Raw genomic sequence first — 24,515 nt, forward strand, 5'->3', positions numbered from 1 at the left:
TGTGGATTTATTAATGATGGCCATTCTGACTGGTGTGAGGTGGTATCTCATGGTAGTTTTGATTTGCATTTCTTGGAGAAAAGACTTGTGGCTGCCTAATGGGAGGGGGAGAGAGTGGGAGGGATCGGGAGCTTGGACTTATCAGACACAACTCAGAATAGATATACAAGGAGATCCTGCTGAATAGCATTGAGAACTTTGTCTAGATACTCATGTTGCAACAGAACAAAGGGTGGGGGAAAAATGTAATTGTAATGTATACATGTAAGGATAACCTGACCCCCTTGCTGTACAGTGGGAAAATAAAAAAATTTAAAAAAAAAAGAGGTCCACATTTTATCTAAAAATAAAATGATAAAAAGTTAAAAAAAAAAAGTCCTTCATACCTATCTTCATGAGTAGGAAGCTCTAATTAAATTTGCAGAATGTTTTGCAGGAACATCTGAGAGTGAAATATGAATAGTCCTACCTTCCAGAAGGTTTTCTGTGTGGAGCCTCAGAGTGTGAAGAGCTTTCACTATAGAGTGAAGACATGATTCCAGGTTTGCCAAATTTAGAAATCACATGAACTGCTGGCTGTAGAACAAGTTTTGATTCCTCTTGGGTCTTTTATTCCACTTTCTCTTACATCAGTGTGAACTGACCTTGTCTTCTCCTGAACCTCTTTCTCCTTCCCCTTCTTTCTTCTCCTCCTTTTCTGTCTCTCTTCCTCTAAGTGCATCTCACACATGAAATCAGATATAAAACAAAATAAGCTATCTGGCATAGTTAATCTGGAAGGGCTCAAGATCTGATTTCAGCATCGAGTTCCCCAAGATACGAGCATGACTTTAAAAATAAAGTTGGAATAAACATATTGCTTCATAGAGCCCACAATATTTTGGCCAAAGATTATATTCAGGCTGGATTTGGTTAGAATTTTATATTCCACTAAATAGGCCATAAGTTTCTGTTAACTTACACTTAATGTCCTCAATTTCTTTGAAAGTTCCAGAGAATAAAAAATAACCCTTGAATTTTGATGCACTTGTATGACTATACTGTATAACATTTTCTCTAGATTACACAGCACCATACTTGGTATTTATGTAAGCAGTATTGAGAATACACTTTTTTTTCCCTAGAATTTTAACTTGTTCAGCAGCATTGGCCTGCCTACTTTGGGAAAACTTGAGAAAGAAAAATGCGAACTTTAGGCATGTATAAACTAGAAAGTTTCAAATCACTTGGTTTTGCAACTCTGTAATGGAACAATTTTGCATACAATGAGATATTCATAGTATGATTCAATTTCCTAAACATATTTTGACATTCAACTTTTTGGTATCCTATCATATGAAATGAAGAATACCTATTCACAGAGCAGATTTCTACTTGAAATTGTTTTTAAAAATAATTATATAATGGTCCAGGCTTCGAGGTAAAAAATAGGTAGACAAGAGTTTTCATGCAACTCTGTGTTTCAAATGTGATTTATATGGGCAAGGAGGCAATGTGTGTAAGTGGAAAAGTTTAATCAGAACCATGGACACAAAAATCCAAAACCGATATAGATTTCTGTGGGTGTTATTCCAGGAAACGGGAATTTAGTCCTCAAAATAGCATGTGTATTCCAACCCAGTAATTAACTTGGAAAAAATAGTTGAGGAGGATTTTCTGAGTCACTGAGATATGGTCTTCGAGTCATCTTTCTAATTAGTTGGGGGCATCAGCACACTTTGCTAAGTTAAATGATTCAGTGCAGTGTTGGGAGTTTGACAGGTTACTCTATTACATTTCAGTGGAAACATTTTTAACAAAACAAACCTTTAAAAAGCGGCATTTTAAAAAGTGTGTGAAACGAATAACCATTCAAAAGTTTCATGGTCATACTTATTGGAGAAAAAGAATGAATGTCTCCTTTCTGTAGTTTCACTTAAATTTTGACTTCCAATATGTTCAATCACTCCACAATGGATATTTATGAGCTCAGTCTATGAAGAAGCAAGATGGCAGCTATGGAATGAGGGTGACCACGTAGCATCTCTCAGACTCTCATCCACCCTCCCACTGAACTGCCCAATTACATGGTGCTTTTTTAAAAAAAAATTTTTAAATTTTTTTCCCAAGACCCCTCAGAGCAGTAGCTAAAGAGACAGTCCAGAACAGAGAGTGGAAGTGAAATATTGGTTTATGAAGGCATTTTTCTAGTCATATGACTCAAGGGATGTATCAATGGAGTTGAATCTGGAAGCCTGGTGGCAATAGAGAGAAATTGCTAAGGGTGCAGGCCATGGTCAGATAGACCTGAGGTTGAGTCCTCTTTCTTTTACTTTTTTACTGATATGAACTCAGGGGAATTTTGTTGTTGTTGTTCATGCTTGACTTTCTATAATTATGCAATGGAGATAAACAATACAGCAAAGAATTTATTTGAGGATTCAATTACATAAGTATAAAGTTACTATTAATATTATTATCACTTTTGCTTTCTTTCAAAATTTTACTCTTATAAAACTGCTCCTCTGAGAGCTCATCAAACAAGCCTAAATTCATTATTAAGAGTTGTTAATGGACAATCACATATTCCTTGATTTGCTCTTACCTAACCAAGAAAATATTTATTCTATAACAAGTACTTCTTGCTGTACGTATATACTACAAGGCAAATAAATAAGCTTGTGATTAAACTAAGAAAAAAAATTAATCACTTAGCTCTCTAAAAGAGAGCCAGACAGATTCATTGCTTAAGGTTTAGAATCTAGGTCCTTGGTTTCAAGGGTTGTTTCTGATAACTGACATGTGTCACACTTGGCTGGTGTATTCTGCATAGTCATTGGCATATCAGAGGATTCACTTATTCATCCTGCAACAAAAACAGGAGAGACTAACCTTAGTCCAACTATAGATAACATTTTCTAAACAGCTTCCTGCTCAGCAAAATTTTGGCCATGGTGGATGTGTGGGTATCATGGATCAGTGTCTTGCAGTTGGACTTCATCTGCCCTTGAAGGGAAGGAATGAGAAGAGATAAGCCACTCCTGACATCCAGAAGCTGGCCTGGCACTGTCAGCTAGAACTTAATATTGCTACAAGCTGGTCTGGCACTCAAAGCCATCTAAGCCTGGTGGTGTTCTGCTGAACAGAAGCAATTTCTCAGAACACCAGCTTCAGGCAAAGCCACTCTGTGATCTTTATGATTCAAGACAAAAACAAGTTCTCTCTGTAAGTATCTCTGCAGAGACAAAACATGTACATTGCCCAGGCCACAAAAGCGACCAAACATTTCCTCATTCTGGCCAATATGAATGACTACTTCTTCTTTTTTTTTTGTCTTTTTTTGCTATTTCTTGGGCCGCTCCCGTGGCATATGGAGGTTCCAAGGCTAGGGGTCGAATCGGAGCTGCAGCCACCGGCCTACGCCAGAGCCACAGCAACACGGGATCCGAGCCGCGTCTGCAACCTACACCACAGCTCACAGCAACGCCGGATCGTTAACCCACTGAGCAAGGCCAGGGAACGAACCCGCAACCTCATGGTTCCTAGTCGGATTCGTTAACCACTGCACCACGACGGGAACTCCGAGTGACTACTTCTTCTTTACTCAATAGTTTTAAGTCTCAGTCTAGTCTTCTTCTTTGTAAATAAGATTTATTAAGATGCCCAATCATAGTTACTCCTGCTTCCTGATGCATACAATCCAAAGCAAAATCCTACTTCCTTATTCTCTCCCTAAAATCACCTACCACAAACCTAAATCTGTGTTTTTGAAAATCCTTTTACTCAGAAGCTTTGTGGTTCTCTGTGGTGTGTGTTCTCTCTCCTAACAACAACCCACACTGTTAAACTCTATGTCCTTTCCCAATAGTCTTTGGCTGGATAACACTGATAAAGCTGAGCAAATAAACTTTCTATGCAATACTGAAAATAAAAATATGGATCAGATGAATTGCTGTAAATGTATTTTAAAAAAACAAATGGAGCAATGCTTTATTTAACCTCTAAATAAAGTTAATCTCTTTTGCTCTATTGGTAACAACATAGATGAGCTTATTTTAGGAAGGAAAAATGACAGAGATTTTTCTGTGATGGATCTGGGCTCCCCTTGAGAGCAATCTGCCTTGTGTATCCTCAGGGAAAATTTTTTTTTTACAAAGACAAAACAAATAAACAAAAAACTCTTGAACCCTATACCACAATATGTAAAACTTTTCCTTCTAGAGCAGTAAAATTTTAGGTACTTATATTATGATAAGGTATTGTTGGAGTTGGGGGGTGGGATAGAGAGGAGTTCTGGTTTATCGAATGTTATGATTAACTTAAATGGTGTTTTCCACAATTATGTGATAAAATAAAACAATATTTCAAAGAAAAGAAAGATGATGTGGATTGTTTGGCAATATTCTAGGAAAGAGAGGAACATTATAAGAGCTGGAGGGTTTCTAGGACTAGCTAAAAGCAAAAAGAAAAAGCTCTCAGGGAGATGCAGAACCATGTGGATACTATGCTGCCATTTGGGAGAAAAGTAATGATACCTATATGTATAAATGCTTAAATTCATGGAATATCCTGGTAAGAATGTGTAAGAAACTGATAACAGTGGCTGACTCCAGGCAAGAGAAATGGGTGGTTGGGTAGAGAGGGGAAGGGTATATTTATACGCACACACACACACACACAACATGTGCATTTATGTATATGTATACCATAATAAGCAATGTTAAGGAATATATGTAAGAAATGTTTACAACACACATGCCTTATTTATTCCAAATAAATAATATTTTAATATAAACCTAATCATGAATATATATAACAGACTCTTTTTAACAAGGTAAAGAAAGAAAAAGACATTAATTGTGAATTAATACAACTTGAAAGTTCTCTGGAGCCTTTTTGGAGTCTGATTTCTGTTTAAATCTTGAATCTCCATATTTTAGCTGGATGACAGTGTGTTTAAGTGACTTAGACTTTCTGAGCTGTAGCTTTCTTGTCCTAATAAAGAGGTTTAAAAACTATTGTTGTGAAGATTTAGTGGGTTAAAGCAGAAATACACTTAGCGCAGAGAGTGGTGTTTAGAAATGACTTCCTGTTTCTTTTCCTGTTTGCTAATTTTGCTGCCCTTTCCACACACTCCCCAGCCCCCTCCTCATCCCGACCCACTTCCTTGGAGCGGCTAGTAGTAAAACCTCTAACTAAAGAAGACCTGTCAGTGCCCCTTGGCAGAGATGACAGGTGGACGTAAAGGCAGGACATAGTCTGCTATACAGGAAGATTGAAGAAGAGAATGGCCAGTAGCTGCTGTATTAATTTCCTAGGGCTGTTGGAACAAATTATCACAAACTTGGTGGCATAAGACACCAAAAACGTATTCTCTTGGCTAGGAGTCTGGAAACGAAGGGACCAGAGCACTACACTTTCTCTTTGCCTCTTTCTGGTTTCTGGGGGTCTTGGCCAACCCTTGGCTTGTATCTGCACCATTCTAAACTCTGCCTCTGAAGTCACATGACCTTTTTCCTTGGGTCTCTGTGTCTGCTCTTTACTTTTTGTAAACACAGCAGTCATTGGAGGTAGACCCCATTCTAATCTAATAGGACCTCATCTTAACTTGATTACCTCCGCACTAACCCTATTTCCAAATAAGGTCACATCCATAGTCCCTGGAAGTTAGGATTTGTACATATCTTTATTGGAAAATAATAATTCAGGCCACTACCTCCCCTCCCACAGGAAATAGACCTATAAGGACCTGGAGAGGGAGGAATGCAAACCAAGTAGTTACGTCTAAGAGTCAAAGGCAGGATCACAGTGAGGTGTTCTTGGGACAGAGGCAAAGCCTCAGGCCTGTAAGTAGCTAAAAGACAGGTTGTTGAAACTTTAAAAAATGTTATCCATTTCCCATGTTGAATTCAATGGTAATTTTGTAGCATCTCTGAAAATATCCAACCTCATCTATAGGACCCTAGTGATAGCTCCCAAAGGGCAAGGGTACTGCAATTTTGCAGTTTGTTCCCTAAAAGTTGATTTTGAAAGATACACCACATTTACATGTTTTAATTGACTTATCCCTAAAGAACTATCTCCAGGCTTAAAAAGACTGATGCTGAAATGGAACATTGGAGCTCTGGGCTCCAACCATTAAGGAGCCAGAGAAGCAGGCTTCTCCTAAAGTTTGCAGAGTCTGGGCCAGGAGTACGTAGAAGCTCCCATATGCACCTTTCTCTCTTATTTTCTGTCCCATAAAAGGCCTCATCCATATCCAGATGAACGCTTCAGAATTTATATCTAAATACCATTCATTACCCTAAAAATATATCTCTTTGCCACTCAGTCTTAAGGGTATGTATGTTTGCAGTAAGGTCTGTTGGAAAGGGACCAGCACAGGCTCTTGAGGTGAGCCTTGGCCATTCTGGCATGGAATTTCGAGTCCTAAGTACCCAGAATATGGTTCAGAAGGTGAGGGAGGGTTCAGATTCTGGAGGAACCCATCGTCTTAACCCATGGAATCTATTGCAAATGTGTGACAGAGGAGAGGCCCAGATGAAGGCTGTCCAACGTGTGGGACCCCAGAGTAGGGACTTGATTGCCCAAGTCTATGGGAATAATGCTCAGTAATCTGATCAGTACTTCACTACCTTAGTCCTCTTAACTCGGGACAGAGAAAAGACCTTCATTAACACCTGCATTGTAGCCATCTGTAGCCATCATTATGATAGCATTCTCCATTCACTTTCATCTTGAATCCTTTATTTGCTTGGTTTGGCTTTTGAACTATTTTATGTACTTAAAAATGAGATCTCTTATCTTTATTTGCTATCTAATACTTTTCTAGTTTTGATAAGTAGTCAAATACTTGGTGCCAGAAGGTTAATACAGGGTTACCTAGAAAGTACTGAAGGATTCAAGTTAAGGAATGAACTCTAGATGGGACCTCTGGAAAATATACCAAGACTTATCTCATTGCTACCTCTGTGAACCATAGCTTGACTTTTCCTTCTGTTGTGAGGGTTTGTATTCTGAGGGTAGGAAACTGAATTGAGAAGAAGACTAGAAGAATACTGTTATTGGACATAAGCAGTTTGGGAAATTTACTCCCTTGTGTTGGCCCTAAGATACCGTACTGATGATACAGGCATAGGGCAGACATCCCAAAAATGTCCCGTGACTTTCAGTAAACCACACCGATCCTTGCCATCTTTATCTTATATTGGGAAACCCAAGAAAGCTGTGATTGCTGTGGGCTGCATGCCTTATAAATGGCATATATATGGAAAACATTTTACATATACAAATAATTCACTATAGGCTTACTTATAGTTGTAAAAATTAGAAACAAATATTTAGCCAATTTTTAATCAGTGTGAAGCATATATTCAAGAATTGTCTACAGATGCTAAAAACTCATCTCATACAGAATTTAATAACATGAAGTATTTTGTGGCTGTATTAAATAAAGTGGGTTGTTATGAAACATGTCTAATGTGATTTAAATTTGGAGAAAGGAGGATTATTTATGTGTACTTATGTGAAAAAAAAACTTAGCCAAATATATTCCAAAATATTACAGTGTTGATCCTTAAGTGGTAGTTTTATTTTCTTCCTTTAATTTTTTCTGTATTTTTCACATTGTCTCCAAAGGATACATACATTTTACTAACCAAAAATTTAATATGGCAAATAAAAGCATCAGCCTATCTTATAAAAAGAACAGTAATTAATTTATGTCTTGGTGTAAAGCTAAAATCATGATATGCATGAGCTGTGAAATGCATCTTTTCTTTGCCTTGCTTCTCTATTCATAATGACATTTAAGGCTGTCACTCTCCATATATCTGTAGAGAACATTAATTTGGTTTTGTGAAAAGATGTCAATGTCATCTTAAAAGAAGATACTAATATTTTAGGTCATCAAAAATACTTATGATGTGGCCATAATCATAATAATTGCCCGCATTTATATAGTGTTTGGCCATTAATAAAAGTTTCTCACAGTTGTCTACTGAAGAAAAGTTCTGATGAAGGAATATTTTCTTATTAGGCATGAAAGAGTAAAGTATAAATAAATGAGGCAAATTTAACCATTTATTATAAAATAATAATGATTTAAAGTAGAAAAGAATAAAATATATTTTTTATCTTTCAAAGATAAATATAAAACTAAGTCTCATCCAAAGTTTCCTGTGAGTTGCTTGCAAGTGACAGATTTTAACTCTACCCAGCAGAAATTACTCTGCTGCTATTAAATTACCAGGACTCCACACAACTAATTTGGACCTAGTTCTTTCCATCTACCTATTTTTCCACTAAGAAAGACCTAGTACATTTTCTAAAAGCATGAGAAAGTTCAGTCAAAATGCATAAAATTGCCTCTTCTAGCCTACTCTCCCAATCCACTGTTTCATAAATATTTTGCCAGTCACATTTTTTATTAACTTTTTAAAATTAAAGTGTAGTTGATTTACGATGTTGTGCTAGTTTCTGCTGTACAGCAAAGTGACTCAGTCATATACACACTCACACACACACATATTCTTTTTTAAAATACTATTTTCATCATGTCTTTCCCAGAAGATTGGATACAGTTCCTTGTGCTACACAATAGGACCTTAAGGATAAGCAGGTTTTAGATCTGGCAATGAAAGAATCTGGCTAAAAACAATGGTTTAAGTATATGCTATGCAAGAGCATAACCATATAGGTTTATCATATTTTATTTATTAATTGGCTCATTTTCCTATTTTCTTTATTATTTTTTTATTCTCAGAGTTTATTTTAAATTCCGATCTTTATGTCTTGAGTGAATCCTAAGAAATATACTGAAATCAGTTAAAGGTGAGAAGAATGAACTCAAAAAAAAAAAAAAAACTTGGAAAGGTGGTTTTATTGTTCTTTATTGAGCATGTCTGTGCTCATCATTAAAAGTATAAGAAAATTATTCCTGTTCTTATTAAAAACATAGTTTAGCCTAAACACAAATGTAAGAGAAGGATGAAAATTGAGCCAGTTTTGGGAATTAGCTTCAGGATGAATACCTGTGTGTTTAGTTAGAACAGATTTTGTCCAGTATCTCCAGCTGATTGGTAAATAGGCCATACAGAAATTCTGTTAATTATTTGGAGGTAATTTTCTGTATTTTTTTAACTGACAAGAGAAAAATATTAGGGCTCTCTTCAGCTCAAAAAGTAATTGAACATAAACTTAATAGCATTAAATGAGGTCTGCTCTTATGACTAATTTTCTCTTTTTAAGATTGTTATCTACTTATTTATTTATTTATTTTGTCTTTTCCAGGGCCAAACCCATGGCATATGGAAGTTCCCAGGCTAGGGGTCTAATTGGAGCCATAGCCACTGGCCTACGCCAGAGCTACAGCAACACGGGATCTGAGCTGCATCTATGACCTACACCACAGCTCCCGGCAATGCTGGATCCTCAACCCACTGAGAGAGGCCAGGGATTGAACCCTCAACCTCATGGTTCCTAGTCAGATTCATTAACCACTGAGCCATGACATGAACTCTTAAGACTAATTTCAATAACTATGTCAGAAAAGGAGAAAATCCATAAGAAAATCTGCTTCACTCTTAAAATTTGTACGGAGCCACAAAAGACTCAAATAGCCAAAGAAATCCTGAGAAAGAAGAACAAAGTAAAAGATATCATATGCTCTGATTTAAAGCTATACTATAAAGCTATGATAATCAAAACAGTATGGTACTGGCATAATAACATAGACCAGTGGAACAGAATTGAGAGCTCAGAAATATACCCAAATATGTATGGTTGACTAGTATTTGACAAAGGAGCCAAGAATACTTTCTGGGGAAAAGAGAGTCTCTTCAGTAAGTGGTGGTGAGAAAATTGGATATTCACATGTAAAATAATGAAACTGAACCCACCACCATTTGCCACAATTTGCCACAATTAATTCATAATGGATTAAAGACTTACATGGAAGACTTGAAGCCATAAAACTCCTAGAAGAAAACATAGGAATAGAACTCCTTCACATGGGTCTTGGTAATGATTTTTTTTTTTAATATGACACCTAAAGCACAAGGACCAAAGTCAAACAAGTGGGACTACCTCAAACTGAAAGCTTCTGCACAGCAAAATAATCCTTTCAGAAAGTGAAAAGACATCCTACAGAATGGAAAAAGAATTTGCAAACCATATATTTGAGGAGAGGTTAATATCCAAAATATATAAAGAACTCTTCCAACTCAAAAGCAAAGAAATCCCTAAATAACTCAGTTTTAAAAATGGGCAAAGGATATGATAATATTTTTTCCAAAGAAGATATATAAAAGGCCAAAGGGTACATGAAAAGATGCTTAACATCACTAGTCATTAGGCAAATGAAAATTAAAACCACAAGAGGGAGTTCCCTTCATGGCTCAGCAGTTAAAGAACATGACTAGGATCCATGAAGATGTGGGTTTGATCCCTGGCCTCACTCAGTGGGTTAAGGATCTGGCATTGACATGAGCTGTGGTGTAGGTCACAGACATGATTCAGATCTGGCGTTGCTGTGAGTGTGGTGTAGGCAGGCAGCTGTGGCTCAGATTCAACCCCTATCCTGGGAACTTCTATATGCTGCACCTGTGGCCCTAAAAAAAAAAAATATGATGAGATAACTCCTCATGCCTTTTAGAAAAACCATCATCCAGAAGACAAGAGATAAATGCTGGCTTGGGTGTGGAGAAAAGGGAACACTTGTGCACTGTTGGTGGGATTGTAAAATGGTACAACCACTGTGGAAAACAGTATGGAGACTCCTCAAGAAGTTAAAATTTGAGTTACCATATAACAGAAAATTCACTTATGGGAATATATCTAAAGGGAAAAAAAACACTAACTTGAAAACATATCTGCACCCCATGTGCATAGCAGCATTATTTGCAATAGCCAACACCTGGAAATAACTAAGTGTCCATTGATAGATAAAGAAGTTATATATATATATATATATATATATATATATATAGATAGATAGATAGATAGATAGATAGATATATCCATAGATGTATATATATAGATATATCTCCATAGTATTTACCCACAAAAATAGGAAGTTCTACCATTTCTGACAACATGGATGGACCTAGAAAGCATTATACTGAGTGAAATAATTTAGAGAAAAATAGATACCAATATCATATATAAAATTTAAGCAAACAAACAAAAACTCATAGAAAAAGAGACTAGACATATGGGTGTCAGAGGGAGAGGCTTGAGGGAGAGGGAAGTGGAGGGATATGGTTAAGGGGGTGCTGATTTCCTGTTACGTCCTGTGGATGTAATGTACATCATGATAACTATGATGATCACTGCTGTGTTATATATGGGGAAGTTGTTAAGAGGTTGAATCCTAACAGTTTTCATCAGAAGAATTTTTTTTCATTTTTTTCTCTTTATTATGTCTAGATAAGATGATGGCTATTAGCTGAACCTATTGTGATGATCATTTCACAATATATAGAAATTAAGCCATCATACTATATGACTTATACAGTGATGTATGTCAATTATTATTTCTCAAAACAGGAGAACAAGAAAAATCTGCCTGTGGTATTTACCTATGTTACCATAAAGCTGGTTTCTTTGGCAGTGGGATATGGAGAACTACAATTACCTAAATTTTGTGCTTCAGTAAAGTTCTCAAAGCATTCTGACTTCCCAAGGGATTCGATCAGAATAGTCTACGTATTTTAGTATTTTGATTGTCAAATTCTTTGCAGCACTGATAGTATGTATAGTATAGGCATGGACTGGCATAAGTTAAGATCTAACATGATGTAGGCACACAATAAATTGCAGGTGAACTAAAACAACCTAGATATTACATATTGCTTTTGGTTGTTTGGTTTGTCTATTTTATCTATTTTTTATTTTAATGAAATTGAAAATAGAACACAAAAACTCACACAGGTAAAATGAGAGAATCCGAGTCAATAATGGAAAAGAATAATCAGTAGGTGAGATGAATAGTTTAAGAAGATGGGGACACAATTTGAAGACAGCTGGAAGTTCCTTATATCCTTGCATCTAAGTGTTTAACAATCAAGGGAAAGACAGAAATATAATCAGCTACATGAATCATAGGGAAAAATTACCAGTTTCAGAGAAGCACAAACAGATCTGGTTCTAGTTTTCTTGAATGAATCTCATTGAGTAGAGACTTACATTATTAGAGTGAGCAGTAGCTTTAGTGTAAATAAAATAATGCATTTTCAGATGCTGGTTTTTTTTAATACCATCCTTCACTTTCTGTTAAAATCATTGTGACCAATGCACAATAATAAAAGAACCATCATGGGCATAAATTGAATATGGAGAATTCAAGGTCCATAAGATACATATATCATTGCTAACTGTGTACATTTTTTTTCTTCTTTAGGTATTTTCCTGTGGAATTTAATACCTGGCATTGTGAACCATGGTGGGCCTGCTGTTGACACCCAGAGGAATCAGGGAGCCTAACTATGGTAGGCATTAAAAAAACTGCAAACAGAGGATTCAAAGAAAACAGTTTGATAAATCCCTTTGAAAACCTCTGCAGCATTTCTTCCTAAATTGTTTATTCCAGACAATGGGTGACACTGGGGGCCTCCAGGCAGTTTGACTTCCTATTTTATGGGTCCTTGTCTTTTTTCTGTGAAGATGAGATAAGATCTGTCCTGTGTGCTTTGAAGTCATTTCTGTCATTTAAAAATTCTCTTGGAAAGAAGCAATGGGTGCATCCCCAGCTATGGAAAGGATGCCCTTCATTGAACTGCCCTCATCAAGAGGCACACGAGATAATATGATGGAAAGAGCTTGACCTTTGAGATAGGACACATAACACTATTGCACAGTAGCTTTGTGAATTTGGACGTGCTTTTAATCTCGCTAAGCCTTGGTTTTCTCCTCTATATCATTATGCTGATAATACCCATTGTGATAGTTAGGGTTCTTTGGTTATTAGCAATGGACAGTGATTAGTAAACTTAACAGAGATGAAATTTATTGGAAGGATGTTGCAGAAGTCTCAGAATATATGGGAAGACTGTAAAACCAGGTTGTGTATGCGCATGCAGCAGTGCTGCCATGGAGGGATTAAATATGCTATACCCTCCTCAGACACCACCGCTGTAATGAATAATCCCCACTGCTTTTCTCTCCACCCTTGAATTACTCTGATCCAGTTTCAAGGTTCCTGGAGAGTCCAGTTGGCCTAGCATGATGGTTTGAGTAGGAGAGCCCAAGACACTTTCATTTACAGACTTAGAAAGTTCATACACAATGGATGAGAGGTAATTCCCCAAAGGATGTTTCCCACAAGAAGGGGAAATAAGTGCCAATGACTCAATAAATGAATAAAAGGTAAAACCTCTCCGCTACATCTACTGTGATGGAGTCTGGTGGAAATTAAGGGAAAACAGTTATAAAATGCTTGGCGCATAATAGACTATCCTGGAGTAAAAGCTCCATGAGGGAAGGCACTTTAATTTATTCATTGCCACATCTGAAATACCTGGAATAGTAGCTTGCAAAAAGTAGGTGCTCAATTAATAATTGTTGACTGTGGATTTAGTATGTGTTTCTTTATTTCTGGTATCCTGACTCCCTTTACTGGTTAAGCTTGAAAGGGAATGGCAGTTTCTGGTAAGATATCTTTTAAATAATGGTGCTTAACAGTATATGCTATTTGCACAGCATGGCTGTCACATGATCTTTAGATTATCAGTCACCCATTGGGGCCGAAAGGCAAGCATCAGCAGGTCATAGAAGATAGTGGCATTTCCCTCGATACCTTTAGATGTGAAAGCTTATTCACTTTTCAATTTGAATGTCTGGTTCCATGAGTCAGAACTCTTTGGTTGTCTTCTCCATCTTGCTCACCTTTTCCCATTTTCCTCAGGATATTTACATGATTCCATGATCATGCCTTATTTATTTTCCTGAGCAAAGCTTCTGGGTAGAACCAAGTGTCACAAAAAAAAAAAAAAAAAAAAAATCCAGGGCTTTAAGACCAGAGCTGCAAATGAAGGAAGTATCTAGAAGCTGGCTCTTAAAAGAAGATAGCATCTTTTATTCATATCATTTTGTCCTGGTAAACACTGTGACAAGTTGCCAGTCTCTTAACAGTACTGGACAGGCCAGTATCTTAACAGTACTGGACAGGCAAGAACGAGGTTTTTTTAAAAAGAAGTAAAGGTTACTTTGACATACCCAAATGAATATTGGAAAAACTGAATCATATTGTCCAAATGCCTTGTAACAAATGATGCTAACTTACTAAGCACAGCCAAAAGCATACACGCAATCTTAGTTAACCCTTTGTGGTTGAGGGGTGGTAGGAGGAAGTGAAATGAGAAGTTTAAGGAATCTAGGTTTTTGAATCTTGCTTCTATCATTGAAAATTGTATGATTTTGAGTAGATAACTCTTTTCTGTACCTCAGTTTCCTCTCCAAAAAAAATGCCTGAGTGGTTGTTATAGAGATCAATTTTAGTGATTTTAATTCATCTAGAAAAGTGACACACATAAAAGATATTCAGTAATATTACACCTTCAACCCTGTTGGATAAAGAGATCCATGCTACTCTGAGATATTTCTTTTTTTTTCAAGGTGTGATTTTTTTTAAAAAAACTTTTATTTTTATTAAAGTATATTTTATTCAGTGTTGTGCCAATTTCTGCTGTACGGCATAGCGACCCATATATATATTATTTTTCTCATACTGTCTTCCATCATGGTCTATCCCAAGAGACTGGATATAGATTAGATCCCTGTGCTACACAGTAGGACTTCATTGCTTATCCATTCTAAACATAATAGTTTGCATCTACCAACCTGAAACCCCCATCCCTCCCCCTTGGCAACGACAAGTCTGTTCTCTATGTCTGTGATTCTGTTTCTGTTTTGTAGATAGGTTTATTTGTGCCATGTTTTAGGTTCCACGCATAAGTGATATAATATGGTATTTGTCTTTCTTTTTCTGAGAGAGATATATTTCTATGACTGAAGAAATTCCCACTAATCTTCAGAGTGCTTCAGATTGAACCCTGTCTCCATCATGAAGTAGCTGTGTGAACCTGGATAAGTTTTTTGAACTTATTTTAGTCTCAGATATGTAAAATAGGGATAAGAATCCCCATTCTGTTTAGCTGAGAGAATTTTTATGAGGACCCCCCTGAAACATGCGAAGTTGTGTATGGTGAGTTCTTATTAGTGGTGACAGAATTCAGCCGGCATAAAACAATGCCTTTCATTTCATTATTTAGCACCTGTTTTGTGCTAGGCCCAGTGTTAAACTGTAAATATGCGTTGTCCCAACAGTCTCATGAGGCTGGTAATCATATCCTCTCATTTTGTATTTGAGGAAGGTGAGGCTTAAACAACTTAGGAATATTCTTATGTTAGTTTTCTAGGGATGTTGTGACCATGTATCACAAACTGTGTGGTTTGAAACAATGAAAACTTACTCTCTGATAGTTATTGAAGCTAAAAGTCCAAAATCAAGGTGTTGACATGGTGGTGCTCCCTCTGAAACCTGTTGTGGAGAATCCTTTCCCTCTTCCTGGCTTCTGGTGGTGGCAGTCAGTCTTTGGTTCTCCTTGGCTTGTAGATGCATCACTCTAATCTCTGTCTGTTGTCACATGGCGTTCTTGCTTTCTATGTTTCTGTTTTCCCTTCTTATAAGGACATCAGTCATATTAAAGTCCATTCTAATGAACTCATCTTAACTTGATTACATCTGCAAAGATCCTATTTCCAAATAAGGGATGCATTCACAGGTACCCAAGGGTAAGGACTTCAGGAAATCATTTTGGAGAACACAGTCACTCCATAACATTACACAAGACCAACTATCTAGAAAGTGCTACACACTTAATCCCAGGAAAGCTGTTTCTAGAACTTGAATTCTTGAACAGTAAGACTTGTAGAAATAAATAAATACATGTTTATTAAAGTATGGTTGATTTACAGTGTTGTATCAGTTTCTGCTGTACAGCATAGTATGACCCAGTCATACTTACATATACGTTATTTTTCTCCTATCATCTTCCATCATGTTCTATCACAAATGGTTGGACACAGTTCCCTGTGCTATACAGTAAGACCGCATTGCCCATCCATTCTAAATGTAATAGTTTGCATCTGTTAACCCCAAACTCCCAGTCCATCCCACTCCCTCCCCTTTCCCCTTGGCAACCACAAGTCTGTGTTCCCTGTTGTGAGTTTGTTTTTGTTCTGTAGAGAGGTTCATCTGTGCCCTATTTTAGATTCCATATATGAGTGATACCATATGGTATTTGTCTTTCTCTTTCTGACTTATTTCGCTTAGTATGAGAATCTCTAGTTGCATCCATGTTGCTGCAAATGGCATTGTATTGTTCTTTTTATGGCTGAATAATATTCTATTGTACACCACATCTCCTTAATCAATTCATCTGTTGATGGACATTTAGGTTGTTTCCATGTCTTGGCTATTGTAAATAGTGCTGCAATTTAAATGGTATCTGAATTAGAACTGGTACCTGAGCTTCATGACTCCCAGGTCACTGATTTTCATTCTTTGTCTGCCTGCTTCTCAGGGTAAAAAATATATTACAAACTAGAAATAGTAGCAGTTTGTATTCATTTTAATAGACAGTGGTTTTCAATTGTGTTTGAGATGCTATTTTTTAAAAAGGTGACGTGAATACTGGGCTATTACAGTGAATAGGGAACAAGAATACACCCCTTGTCAGCTCTCAGTCTATTTTGGGTGGTGCTGATCTATTCCCAATCCTGTTTTGTGTCTGTGCCTATGGGCTCGGTCAATGAGGATTTTCTACCTCACTGACTTTACCTATAGGTTTAGTGATGAGCAAGAAAAGCTAACCAAGTCAATGGGACTCAAATCCAAAAGTCATATCCAAAAACGTTCAGAAGGAAAAATTAAAACTCTTTTTTTCCTCGAATGCAAGTAGAGTTGGTAGACTATAAAGAGGCAAATCTGGAGCTAGTGGTGGCCACCTACCTTCCTACCACAATGTATGTAACCTGGGAACAAAGTTGATGGAAAAGAAAAGAGATATTGAGGAATGGAGATCACTGGGATTCAGATGTTGTTGTTCACCTATTCCTGAACTTTTAGTTCTATGATACAATGTTTTTTATTTTTGGCTTAAGCCAGTTACTCTTCTGTCATTTATAATCAAAATAATACAGTGGTTTACTGGAATTTGAGCCCTGCCTATCGTTTAGAACTTGTACCTTCTTTGAGATGGATTCTCTATATGAGGGGATAAAGAAGTAGATTATCATTAAAAAATAAAAAGTCTGCTCTTGATATAACAGCAAAGGAATATGCCATTATCATAGATGTAACCTGAATATCCTTTGAGTTATGCATATCCTGGGGATAAAATTCAATCACATTCACAATTTTTAAGTGTGCTCAAGCAGACAACCCAGCAGCCACTGTGAACTCTTTTGTACATGCTGATCACTTTATTTCAGACACAGACATTTCTCCAGGCCTCATTTTAATGGGATTATCCTTGAATCAGACCTTTACTGGAACCTACTTCTCTTCACATCGATTCTCTAGTTATTTCCTAAAAGTGTGTAAAGGAACCCGATTTCAAAGTTACATGAGTTTCACTATAGAAAAGAATTGGGGAAAGATGATCAATGAATATGAGTTTAAATTGCTTGTTATTTCAAAGCCTATTATAGCTGATAGATAAGAACCAGCCCCTCGATTGCCAACCTTTCCGACAAATTGAAATAATAAAATGCAGGCAGTGTATGAAGGGTCTTCTGAGGAGATAGGTGTAGCTATTAGAAAGATTTATAGTTCACCGTTTTGAAATAGAAAAGAACTGTTTGTAACAGTGAAAGCCTCGGAGTTGAAAGATTAAAAACTCTTGCTAAAATAAAACCCTAGTGTTTTCTTTAGATCAGAATGAAAACAAAACAAATTACTAGATGAGTATACATTTGCGATGGGTCTCATTAGGGCAAATCCCTGCTGTTTTAACAAATAACTTGGCCACATTTAACTTTGTTAGTTTTTCCAGTCAAGTGGAGTAATTTGGAGACTTGAGATAAACATCTAATACCTCAAAAGTGTTCCCAGTAACAGAGTAATTAAGAGCAAAGGCTCCAGAGGAACCTTACATAAGTTTTAGTTCACTTACTATATTCTACCCCATGTGAGCTATGTGAGCTTGGGCAAGTTATCTGATCTCGCTTCAAATCAGGATCTTCATTGGAAAATCAGAATAAATCATAGCCCCTACTCCACTGGATACTTACAATTTTAAATGCTGTACATACAAGAAGATGAGAGTGTAGTGTGTCTGGTATATAGTCATTTCTCTATGAATTATAGGAATTGTTAATAATAATATTGTTAAATAGTCAGATAATGGTGGCAAAGTTGTTTTTAGTCATAGGAATAATTATCATAATTTTTGTCCTGAGGATTCAGCCTCAAAAAATATTCATTCAGCATCCACCATGGGTCAGGTATTGTTTTGGTGAGTTTTATGCACTGGAAAAAACATCAGTGAACAAAACTGACAACATTCTCTGCCTTTAGAGTTATTTCTTTCTAGTATGTAGTGTGGGTCGTGCATAGTGTGGGTGGAGATAGTCAATAAATAATACACTAAAAAAAGAAGTAAACTGAAGAGTATGTTTTAATATGGGGAATTCTATGGGAGAAAATCAGTATAGAAAAATAAGGGAAATTGGAAGTTCTGGCAAGAGCAATTTTAAGTAGAGTAGTGTATTATTCAGGGTTTTTCTATTGGCTCTGTATACACACACACTGCTTAAAAATTCCTTAAAATCTTAAATTTTATCTAGCTAGCTAGCTAGAGAGGACACACACACACAAATATTTATGTTTATGCAATAACAAATATTGCAAATGTATATATATGAATATGTATAGACACACATATATTTAAAATAGAGAAAGCAAGAGAGAACTAGAGAGTCAGAGATAGAGAGATGGAGAGAGAGAAAGAGAGATGGAAAAACAGAAAAGTATTTTAAGGAATTGGTTCACAGGGTTGTGGTCTCTAGGAAGTAATGAAATCTGTAGGGGAGGCCAGCAGGATAGAAACTCAGGCAGAATCTACATGACAGTCTCATGACAGAATTCTTCTGGAAACCTCAGTTTTTGCTCTTAAGGCCCTCATCTGATTGGGTAAGTCTCATTCATATTGTTAAAATAACCTCCTTTACTTAAAGTTAACTGATTTTTAAATGTTAATTACATTTATAATATGCCTTCACAAAAACATCTAGACTAGCATTTGAAGGAACCACTGGGTACCATAGATTAACCAAGTCTGACACATGTAATAACCATCAGAGGTACTCAGGACAAGTCGTATTAAGAAAGTGACATTGAGGAGGCCTCAATGTGGCTAAGCAGGTTACAAAGCCGACATAGTGCCTGTGAAGATGTGAGTCTGATCCTTGGCCTTGCTCAGTGGGTTAAGGATCTGGCCTTGCCACAAGCTTTGACGTAGGTTGCAGATGCGGCTGGGATCCTGCGTTGCTGTGGCTGTGGTGTAGGCTGGCCGCTGCAGCTCCAATTCGACCCCTAGCCTGGGAATTTCCCTATGCTGCAGGTGTGGCCCAAAAAAGGTGACATTGACCCAACATTTGAAGAATGTGAAGTACTTACTTAGGTGAATACCTACAAAGAAGAATGTTCCAGGCATAGGAAAGATCCAGTGCAAAGTCCCTGAGTGTGGGCTGTGCCTGGCATGTCTGAAGAAAAGCAAGGGCACCAGTGTTGTTAGAGTGGAGTGGAGGAATGGGAAAATAACAAAATATGTTATTTTCAGAGAGTAAAGTGTAAGAACTGAATAACATAAGGGCCTGTAGACTCTTCTAATGAAGAGGTGAAAGAAGAATAACTAGGGAGTAAATGAGTATAATGCTAAATTGGTGGGTCATGTTACTATTAATTTGCAGAAATATTTGAAATCAAGATATTTCTCCAAATGGTCTTGGATTATACAGCTTAAAGACTAAGGGAAGAAAAATTTTTACTATAGAAATTAGAATGAAATGAATGTTCTTCCCAGAGAAGCAAAATGACAGCATTATCGCTCCCAACTCGGTGAGCATAGGCTCCCTGAAGACAGGTGCTAAGTACGTCTTACTCACTGTGTATCCCCAGCACCTAGTGCAGTGTGTATTATGGTGTAGGTGTTACTAATATTTCTTAAATGAAAGAATCCTCTACTTTACTGTCGATTACCTATAAGTGCACTTCAGTTTGGAACACCATTACTGCCAGTCTGCAGGCACTAGAATGCTTTCTAGATCATACACCAGTGCTTATTATTTTCCCATTCCCAATGTGGTCTCAATTCTGCTTAGGTCTTGATCCTTTTGTTCATCTGCCATTTGCAGTCTCTGGCACAGGGTTGAGAGTGGAACTCAGCCCCTGTTATTGATACTTTTGATGTTGGCAGAAGTTTCTCTTAGGCTTTCTAGATTCTAGGTGTAATAAATATCAGTGGATAATCCAGGAAAACACTTTGATCAAATGAGAGAATGCATATTATGGTCTTGGTTTTGTAGGAGATTTCTGAATAACATAAACAAAGGCAGAGACCCAATCACTTAGGTGAAAGATCTTCATCTTGAAATAATGGAAGCTGAAAGGAGATGTGATTGAGATAGATGGGCTGACAAATAGGCAAAATATAAGTGAGATAAACATAAATGCATCAAATTCTTAAATACAATTGGGAAAGTTTTTCAGCCATCCAAGAGAAGCAATAACTTACGCCATGACAGTGATAACACTTATGGCAAAAGGAAATGCGAGTTAAAAATAAAAATAGGTTCAAGAACGGATTGGTTAAATTCTTAGATCACAAAGCCATACTGTTATTGGGGTAGCATACTTTTAGAGATATGCTATATAACCTAGATATTGGCAGTGGTGTCCTAGGGATGTTCCACAAGTTCTCTGATAAAAGACTGTGATTATACATGTGTAATTAAGTTCTATAATACATTTAATGATATTAAAAGTACATACTACAATATTTAAAAATAATAATGGAATAAGCAATATTTTATGTTGTGAATACCACATAATCTGTTGATCCTCAGTAAATGATTTCATTGGTTTTGATAAAGTCTTCTACCTGTAGCCTACCTATGGTTGTAATTCACTGATAATCTGAAAGAATAAGACTGCAAATAAATGCTTGATTACCGTCAGATTTGACAAAGGTGTCACGAGTGACACTGACAAATGAGTGTAGACTCAACATAAACATTGACTGATATTTTAATAAGATATAAGCAAAACGATGAAAATATAAGTTGCAACTTTATTCATTTTTCAGTCATGCAAGAGATTTCTTTTCTGAATCGAAAATAGTTTTTGAATACTAGAAGAATATTTCCTTGTTTGGGGATAAATTCATAAGAGATAGAGACATGATCTACATTAAACTTAATCTTCATTATTAATATTTTCCATAACTTTAATTCTAGACACTCAACAAAACAATAAGTCAATCTTTTATTCATAGCAGTTGATGATTTCCATGAGGTACATACTCTCAGAATAGCCAATTTCAATTACCATTGTAATATCACTGAACATGGTATTGGGAAGAGGTGCACAGAATATGCCATTATGTAGTGTTTTCATTATATACAGATAAAAACTCAAGAGCATAGTTAACAGCAAAATAAAATAAAGTAATTGAGAAATGATGGGTTTTGAGCATTTAAGAACATTGTTTTTAATATAATTTTTCAATTGTGAATATATATAACCATTTTTTAATAGTTGCTGTGTTTCAAAACTAGCCAACAAAATTCTTGAACATTTAACTCTTTAACTCTTCCTATCTAATACTAGCAGCTCTAGTATTCCACTAGGTATGACCACAGCCAAGGGAATTCACCCTTTTCATACATCATATTTTAATAGATACCTTATACACAGACCTTGTACTCATTAGAAGAAAAATTTCATCCTGTGTGCCATAACTTGCATTCTTCTGTGAAGGAATCAATTGACTTCTGTCTCCTAGGTCCTACTCTAATTTTAGATTATTTTCTTTAAATGAAAAAAAAAACAGACAATTCTTTTTTCCCCATCTTTTCAGCCAGAATAGCTAGGGAGAAATAACCATGCACACTAAAATATATTTTTTTCAAAATTTTTTCCAATTTGTAGGATTAGGTACTTCATGACAGAGTATATAAGAACACAACAGAAAATATCATAAAGACTGGTTTTATCAGTCCTCTTTACTATCCTTTTGCATATATATCATTTTCTTCTCAGAAACCAACTCAGAATTGCAAGTCCTGGCATAAGTACAGTTTGCTTTGCCTCCCTTTGGCTTTCCTAAAGCTGCCTTGCAAAATTATCTATAGTCGATCACCCATTTTAGTTCTATTTATAGTTCTTAGTACCCTTACCCCAATTTACAAAAAAAATATTTCTATTAGACACCAACAGATTTATAGTATGCCCTTGAAACATCAGCAGCCCTCACTCATTGTAGTTAATTTTCTGAGTAGATTGCTATTTTCTTTTGAGCGTATGTTTATAAAAGTCTAATTTTTGTATACTTCCAGCCATTTTGAACATGAACCCAAATTCTTCCCAATGCAGTGCTGCAAAATCATTTTATCCCTAGGAAAAGATATTGCAAAGTTAACCATGTAATTTTCAGAACAGCTCTATTCTCTACTGGAACAGGTACCTTCATTCCTAAAGAGATTGATTGCTTTATGAGTGATTTTGCTGCCTTGAAACCTCAAGTTTTCCAATTCACTTCTGGCAAGGTTTTATTCTAGGTATGTGATCCGTGTGACTAAGTAAATGCATCAGTGATATTGCAGTAATGGTACATTAATCACATCCCAAGTAATGAGTTTACTGGGCAGAAAAACAAATTGGAAGCATAGACTTTTGTGTTTGTTCAGAGAGAGTGTTAACAGATGACATTTTGTAGCTCATCATTTATAAACATGCCTATTTTCTTTTGGCTATTTACCATGCTAAGAACTTATAATATTCTAGTTTAGACCTCTGAATAAACATCATATACAGAAATTGGATAATCTGGGAAATTCTTAGTTTAGGACAACAAATACATTGGGTTTTCCTAAATAACTGTTCTTCGTGTTTTTCCAAAGTGATGTTTGCAGTGTGCCATTCCAAGACAAAATTTATTTTTAGGTTTATATTAATGCTAAATAGTATTGACATAATGAAAATGACATGGTATATTACTTAGACCCAGAAAATGAATGTTATTCCAGTGATTTCAATGTCATATGAAATCTTTATTTGACTGTCATGTAACTAATTGGAATTCTAAGGGGAGTTTGTGTGTAACTCTACTTTTATGACAATGAAGCTGTAAATAAGAAAATCTTTTGATTGTAAGATTATTATTATTTTTTGGCCATGCCCCTGGCATGTGGAAGTTCCTGGGCCTGGGATTGAATCTCAGCCACATCAGTGACAATGCTGAATCTGCTGAATCTTTAAATGCTAGGCCACCATGGAGCTCCCTTTAAGATTTTTTTTTTAAGGAAACTAATGAGGGAGTCCCCTTGTGGTGCAGTGGGTTAGGGATCCAGCATTGTCACTGCAGAGCTTGGGTGGCTGCTGTGGCACAGATTCAACCCCTGACCCAGGAACTTCCACATGCCGCAAAAGTGGCAAAAAAGAAAAAAAAAAAAGTGAAGAAGAATTTTAAAAGATTGCAATAACTGGAGTTCCCATTGTGGCTCAGCGGAAACAAATCTGACTAGTATCCAAGAGGACGCAGGTTTGACCCCTGGCCTTTCTCAGTGGGTTAAGGATCCGGCGTTGCCATGAGCTATGGCGTAGGTCATAGACATGGCTTGGATCCCACGTTGCTGTGGCTGTGGTGTTTTGGCAGCTACAGTTCCGATTCAACCCCTAGCCTGAGAACCTCCACATGCTATGGGTACAGCCCTAAAAAGACAAAAAAAAAAAGATTATAATAACTGTCTTCTACCCACTTCCCTAATCTCTTTCACATGCATGTCATGTGATAAATGTTGCTCAGTGAGAAGATATTGAGGCTGTTGAGGGGTATCCAAGAAGTATCCTTACAGGCAGTATTCTTTCCTTTGTCCCTTCCTCCTGCTACCTACAATATGAAATCCCCAGGTTTAACAGCTTTCTGGGATAATGAAGTGATCATGAGAGTAGAAGCTAAGTACTATAGAGTAACAGGAGAGAAAGAGCTCCCTGATACACAGGAGGCACCATAAAACCTATGGACTTCTTTCTCTGGTCTCTCAGGCCGAACATAATTATAATGAATACATATGCATTTACAATAGCTCATTTAATCCATGCAAACAGGTTAGGTACTACTATCAGCATTAACATCTTGCAAATGAGTAGAGTTGCAGAAACTAATAAAGTAACTTGCCTAAGATCAGATATCTCAGTAGACAGTTGAACCAAGATTTGAACCCAAGCAATCCTTTTTTAGAGCCTCTTAACT

Source organism: Phacochoerus africanus, chromosome 4, assembly GCF_016906955.1.
Source record: "Phacochoerus africanus isolate WHEZ1 chromosome 4, ROS_Pafr_v1, whole genome shotgun sequence".
NCBI lineage: Eukaryota > Metazoa > Chordata > Mammalia > Artiodactyla > Suidae > Phacochoerus > Phacochoerus africanus.